Raw genomic sequence first — 7,705 nt, forward strand, 5'->3', positions numbered from 1 at the left:
AAAACTAGTTTCATTTCCAATATGTAACAACCGCGAAAACCTAAAAACTCATAGATATAGTGTTAAGGAGTAGATTGAAATTAATCTTGACCCTCATTTCAAAAGAGAAACACTTTCCTACATCTTTTTTAACCTTACCGATAGCCCCTCTGACCCCATTATCTTTTGACTGGCCAGTCGTATTGCCCTAATTTCATGTTCAAACATTTAACTTCTTAGCTTTAAAATGGATTAATTATCTTAACTTTTACCTATAATAGTATTTAATTTATATTTTATTCTGTCATATAAGTAAGGTTTTGTATGATTAAAATAAATCATGAGCAGATTAGTAAAATCTTTGAAAAGAATGTTGTTATGCAAACACAAGGTTATGTCAACTCGGTAAAATATCGTTGAAAATGGAATAATGTTTTATTAAAAGACCTAATTTTAAGAGAAAATCGATATTTATTACACATAACATACAAATATATGATATATGCGTGTGTGTGTTCGTACAAACACGAACACAACCAAGCAGTTTTAAGACGAGGCGTCCCCACTAATTTATACGTTCTTTCGCTTTCATTATAATTATTATTCTTGGCAATTTATTTTCGCACACGAGGGGGCACTGCCCCCCCAGTGTCCCCTCTAAGGGTGGGGGCAACTTCTTACAAATTCCCGTTTTTCGGTGGAACTTAACGCACCCTTTTCTTGGCCCTTTTTGTTTTTCATTACATTAACTTTTGAGACGGGGATAATGCTATGCGTGTGTTTGTATAATTTGTGTTTGTAATGAACAGTTTGTTTTCTATCGTATTACCTGTTTATTATGTAATATAGTTATGTTATTTTATTTTCAAGATAAAGTAGTTACAGCCCGTAATAATAATAACAGCTAATAAAGCAAATATTACCAAAATGTGATATAATGACAGTACATTAAAAACAAATTTTGTCAGAGTGTTTAATTGTCGGCAACAAAGTACAATTTTCAGAATTATTCCAAAAGCTATATCGTACAAAACAGCTCAACACACACACATATGTCTACTATGAACAATTTCAACCGTCATCAAGATCTTAACAACTAACTTGTTAATCCAAAAAACTTTTCAATGCACCTTTACTATCCCGACGTCTCTCACAATTTTACTAGAAAACTTTAAAGTACACAATTTACGGTAGCGACGTCCACATGCACAAGTGAGACGGCGAACTTCTACAAAACAAAAGCGATTACGAGAGACTTCGACTACTCGAAAACAAAACGCAATTTTCTCTTAAGAAAATGAGGGAACTCTTTCTCCCCATTGAAAAATCATCAACACCCACCGCGTATGTACCCGCCGCCACCCTGGGGAGACGATGGGAAGATCTACGCCGCCGACTTGCGTACGCTTTAATTAAAAATAAAACATAAGAACGATGTAACTGGATGAGCCGAGGAGCGAAGGAAAAATGAAAGAGAAAGCCGTCCACCCCCTCCTTACGGTGGGTGCGGGGGAGGAGAGACCGCGTGGAAGTCAGTCGCGATGAGACTGTCGGGGAGAACGCACCTCCCTTCTGCTATGTCACTACGGAATGACATCACTTATCTTGTCGCTAATGAAGAAAACGTCCTTAGATGTTTTTTTAGTTGTTAAAGCCTTTATGCATTCCAGCTTCACTCCGTCCATTTAATAAGCAACCTTTTTAAGATAACAGTGCCTGTACAAAATCTCTAACTTCTTTTAAACTTACATGCCTTAATATTGTACAAAGGAATCCTCGATACGTTGCCAACGTTCGAATTTGAATAAATTAATTCATAAATAATATTTTCTCATAGGGTGGTACAGCCGGCAACGTCTTGAGCAAAACAAAACGTCCAAGTCGTAGTCTAGACGTTTTAATTTTCCTATCGGTTCGGATCAGACTCTTTTCATTAGTTCCCTCTGCGTGTGTGGAAGGAAATCTTTGACGTAGACATCGTTAGTGACGCGAACGTCAAGAGTATTGATATTCGTGTTTTCAATATGCTGAGTGGCTTTACCGTTTGCGGGCGCATTGGAAAGAATTTTATTTCTGTAGGTTCTAAATGAATGTACAACATCAAGCCTCTAGAACTGTGTCCACGATTCACTTTCTATCGACTTCATGCCAGTTTATATATATAAATATTTTCTTTAGGTTATAGGTACTTAAGAGTTACAGGAGATAATAAGTAAAAGTAAAAGTTTGCTGAAAATAATAGAAATGAGAGTACAAATCTTAACAGAAACGGAAAAGAAACAGACTCCACAATTGAATAATCCCAGATGTAGCCAAACACGCTCTGCATACGCTCCCACACTTATTCAAACAAGGTTGCGGCACACGCTCATTCAATTTTCTAACCCATTTACGTCTCAGACGAACGTTTGCACCAAAAAAAAGGAGAAATATCGTACCCGCGCCAGTAGATTTCCACGATATAATTTCATAAGCAGTTCAGTGCAGCGTGTGTTCGTTTTACCCTATTTTCCCCTTTTGAATTATTAGGTCGGAGTCGTATTGACTTGTGAATATTTTTTAAAGTTATGAGTAAATTGGCTTTCCAATATTCAGCGGATCTCGGGTTAAGCTTCAGTGTTTTGCGTAGAAATAAAAATATTTGAAGTACTATTGGATTTTTCCAGTGAGTTATTGGATGTATGCTAGCTGCATTAGTGGTCATAATTTAAGTTTCCTTGCTTGTTCCTTCGTCTTATTACAATATATACATCTAAACTTATACTAGAAAATGATTGGTACATTTACTCGAAACACCTTGTTATTTTGTTCACAATACTATTAATATTAAGTTTGAAGGCTACATGTTTCACTTGTTTTCTTTCAATGCATAATAAAGATAATTACAAGCTGAAAAAACAAAAAAAGTTGGAAAAAAAATTTGCAACCTTAAAATTAAAATATCTGATGTTACTGCGCCCGTCTCTGAGACATAAGTTGATGTGCCCACAGATATTTCACCAATACCCTTACCCTTCAAAACCGGAACGCAGTAATATAAGCATTACTGCTTGGCAACAGAAATAGGTGAGTCGGCAGTTCTTCACTCTCTCTCTAACTCCCACAAGGAGCTCTACTGCTACTAGAAATGTACTTATATATATTTGTTTTTATTAAATTTTTTTATGAACTACACATCAAAAATACATAACAATAATTATAAACTTTAATGTATACTGTACATTGTTCTTAACTTTTTTAAAGGTACCAGGAAGACAGATGTGATTTGGAATTAAAACAGCACTAAAATAATTTAAAAAAACGCTGGTACTTAAAACAAAAGAATACCTATATTATATTATTCACAAGCCGATATAAGGAAAAGGGGTATTAAGCTTAGGCCTGCTTAATGATCCAATTCCTGTCATGTTCAGGAAAGGGTTGCCCCCTAAAAAACTTGAAACAAACGCCGCAAAAACCGAAGACGTTCTCTCTATCGCACCACCCTGCGGGTGCGGGTGGACATTTTAAGGGAATACGTACACTTGTTATGAAAAACGAATTTCTTTGTCTCGGAATTTGTTACATTTACGACTGTTGATAAATGTACATAAAGAAAAACAATTTCAGTGGTTTTATATTAAGACTTGTTATTGTTTAACTTAAACAGTTGTAGTTTTTAAGATAATGTTGTAACTCAAAATATGTGAAATTCAAGATTATACTATTGCAGAACGCAAAATTTTAATCTCTACACGTTAACGCAATCATCGTTACAATATAGTAAGAAACTATTAAAATATATCTACTTGACCAAAAATTTGACAATATTTTTGTGAGTTGATTATGGATAAAACAGACCTTACTGAAAAGTATAAAATTATTTTTTCCCCTTTCGTTTATAAGTATATATTCAGATATCTATAATAAACTTTATAAATTTTAATGACCTTTCAAGTGCGGAAGTGAGTAATTCGTTTTTCATCGACTGTGAAAAAAATACACTTTTGAATTAATACACTACATATTATTTTTATAATATCAAGTGACGGGATAAACAAGTCGTGCGCCTAATGAATGGTAAGCTTACCATGTAGCTACACGCCTGTCCATAACAGTTGCAGTGCCACTCAGAGCTTTAATTCGCAAAGATTTGAGGGGCATTGCCACTGCGCCCGTCACCCTGAGACGTAAGTTGACAACTCTCATGTGCCTGTAATTTCACCAGCCGACATTACTGCTTTGCGGCAGAAATAGGTAAGGTGGCAGTACTTCTCTGGACGAACACTTTCACAAGGAGCTCTACTGCTTATAAAGTATACTATAACTATATATTGTATTGAAGTGCCATATGATAACCGTCAAAAGCGCTTTTATCATAGAGATCTTTGTATTCATAATATTAATAACATTGCTCATTATCAGTACTAAGACCATCACACAAGTAACCTGTTCAGCAACGCCTGCTAGTGTAAATAAACCTTAAAGGGAGGTAGGGGTGAACCACCCCAAGGAGGCCCCGTGAATAATTATAAAAGAAATAAGATAGACATTGACTTCCCCGCGTCAGGCCGTAGATGAATAATAATGGTTTTTTGTTTACGTGTGTTGCTGCCTTTATGAGTCGTTACAGGATTTTATTGTACGATAAACGCAGGATAATGTAAATCAGTAAGACGCATTTCGTAAAACGAACATGAAAATATTACATACAAATTATACATTTCTCTTTCTACAAATTCTTAAAACAATTGCTTATTTATTTGTAACCATATAGTATCATATTCTTAGGTTTTCGCAACTGTTTACTTTAGGATGTAATCGCGTGTATTTTGCATCCTTGGTGTAATAAGTGCACATCGACAAAATTACAAGTTTTTAGGAGAAAAGTTTGAGGATTCTACAAACGAAATTAGTCGGACCAACTTTTTTATACTTAGGTAAATAGAAGATTTATAAGATCTCACATATATATAAATTGTTTCATGTATGTCGTATTAATTTTATGACTTTCGTGTGATAAACTAATTGTCGTTTTATTATACCAAGGATACTACATGTTTTTTCTAATAAAGTAACGTGTCAGTCTTTACAAGTTCCATGGTCACACGGCTGACTGAGAGAGAGAGAGAGATAGCCAGACGCACAGAGATGCACTTTGTTTGACACCGCTGGAATGTAACACCCTTTGCACACTGCGTGTTTTACACGCGCCGTAAACGCGCGTCATCTGCGCATATACGCGCCGTAGACGCGCTGTAAATGCGCGTATGTATGTATCGCGCATTTTCATAATAGTTTTAATTTTGTTTGTTAGTTTCAGTTAATTTTTAAAAGAAAGCAACTACATGAAATTCTATACAGGTTTCTTGTTTTTGCGCGTTTCAATCAATTCGGTTCAAGTTCAAGTTCGTTTACGGCGCGTATAAAATACGCCGTGTGCAAAGGCTATTTATTATGTTTTTGTATTAAAACAAAAATATCGGTTAAAAAAAAACTGATAATATATTTATCGTTAGTTCTAATTAACAATTTCTATTTTAATAATAATATTAAATTGTACTCGTTAGTTAGAAAAAATCCCTTCATAGGATAAGCTCGCCTTTGTACACTAACATTAAATGTTTGATAAAATTTGTAATTTCTTTTGTGGTACAATGAAGTGTTTACGTACATAAAAAGACACCGTGACATGAGATGTCAATGCCGTTGGTTTTTTAGGGTGTTAGTTAATGTATTCTCACATCGAAATAGCTATTGGTCACAGCTGTAGTTTATAAAATCTAATCAAGACAGATTAATAAATCGTATAAGTGATATAAACAACAATCGACAGCGGTAAAAAGATAAGATTTGAATTTCCAGATTATTAGTCTTAAATTTAGCTTTCTTTAAAACGTAAAATAGAAATAATGAAAAGGTTTACCTTTACTATTATTAGTACTAACAACAATTATAAAAAAATATCGTCAATTTTAATTTAATATTGACCTTTAAAGTACAAAGTATTTACGCAAAAATGTTTACGTCTGCATAAGATATGTTTACATTCTTAAATATTCTTACATATTTACATATTTTTACAAGTTTACAACCACTGGCGAATCGGTCATATTGTTTTTGTATCTATAAAGTGTATACTTTTCCTAGCAGTAGAACTCATTGTGAAACGGTTCGTCGCCAAGCACTAATGTGAGTATTATATTGCGTTTCGGTTATAATGGGTACGCTTATGTTTCAGGGTGATGGGCGCAGTGGCAGTGCCCTTCAGATATTTGTGATTTTACCTTACCTTAGAACCTTACCTTCCAACATCTTAACGCAGTAATGCTCGCATTATAGCTTGGCGGCAGAAACAGGTAATGTGGCAGTACTTTCCTGGACGAACTCTTTTACAAGGAGCTGTACTGCTACTAACAATATAACCTATTTATATTATTAGGTTTATAAGACAAGTGCTAGCAGGTAAATCCTAAAAAAAGGCCAATCCAAGAGTATCATTAAGCGACGAGCATGTATGAAAGCATTGATACTCGTTGCTGAGGTAAACAAACAATATGTGACAAGATCGGAGCAAGTGGAAGGCTGCGCTCTGGCCCGTTGGGAAAATGGCGTGAAATGTATTATGTAGGTATATATATAAACATTAATATCAAACAAAACCGACTTTATAGCCCTAAACACAGCGTCTAAACAGATTATTAAACCAGTGGAGTTAACGTTTCGTACTATGTAGCCGAAATTTTAATGTCGAAAAAATGGCGGTCGTTAATGACGTTTTTTTCCATTAAAATGTGGGCTAGGGTTTAAACGATTAAGCCTAAGTTACATTGTGGTTTTTATGACATCATAAAGTTTGTGTCTCATGTAAGGGTAACTTTTTTAATCTAGTTCGGACGGTCTGCGTTAATCTTTCTTTGTTAATTTGAATATAATAAAGTTATCCCGAATTTCAAATTTTTTTACCCAATATTCTCTTCTGTACGTTTGCGTACTCCAGAGGTAAATGGTGTTACAAATAATTCTATGGTGTCAAACCTAAACACTGCAAGTTCCAATATAGTGTTTTGTAATTTTATTACTACAAGGAACTTTCGGCTGGTAAAGCAAAAGAAATTGATTAGTTTTTCAATTGAAACTGCTTATTTTGCAAAGCGCAATTATAATGATATAATAATAATGCACACACTCATAATAACCCCGCACTAGGGAAACCCTGTGTCGCGGGTGCCATGGACACACACATAATAGACAACCACAAATTTTAATCACACCCAAAGTCACGTGAGAAATAAATGTAGACCATACAAATACTTCTCCCGGCCCGGGAGTCGAACCCGCGACCTCTACTTGGCAGACCAACCAAGGTAACAAAAATTTGTTATCAAGTATTATCAAGGTTTAAATGGTTAAACCTGATTACAGGTTTCTAACCACGGCTCTTCTTTTCATTTTCCCAATATTCTGGAACACACTCGTTTAGACACCGTAAAATCAGGGGTTGATAGACCAGCGGCAGACGACAGCTTTAAGAATAGACATAACTGTCTACCCTCTTTCGCTGTCGTCGACTACCTTTTACATGTGGCGTTACCATTCATCTCATACCTTACGTGGCTATCCACGTAAGTCACGAAATCTATGTCGGCAAGATTTACTTTAAATTTATTTTTATTAATAATAATAATCATCTTTATCAACCATTTATACGTCCCATTTCTGGCCACGGGTTTCCTTTACGAAAAAG

This window comes from Hyposmocoma kahamanoa, unplaced genomic scaffold (assembly GCF_003589595.1).
Source record: "Hyposmocoma kahamanoa isolate Upper Pololo Valley unplaced genomic scaffold, ASM358959v1 65, whole genome shotgun sequence".
Lineage (NCBI taxonomy): Eukaryota > Metazoa > Arthropoda > Insecta > Lepidoptera > Cosmopterigidae > Hyposmocoma > Hyposmocoma kahamanoa.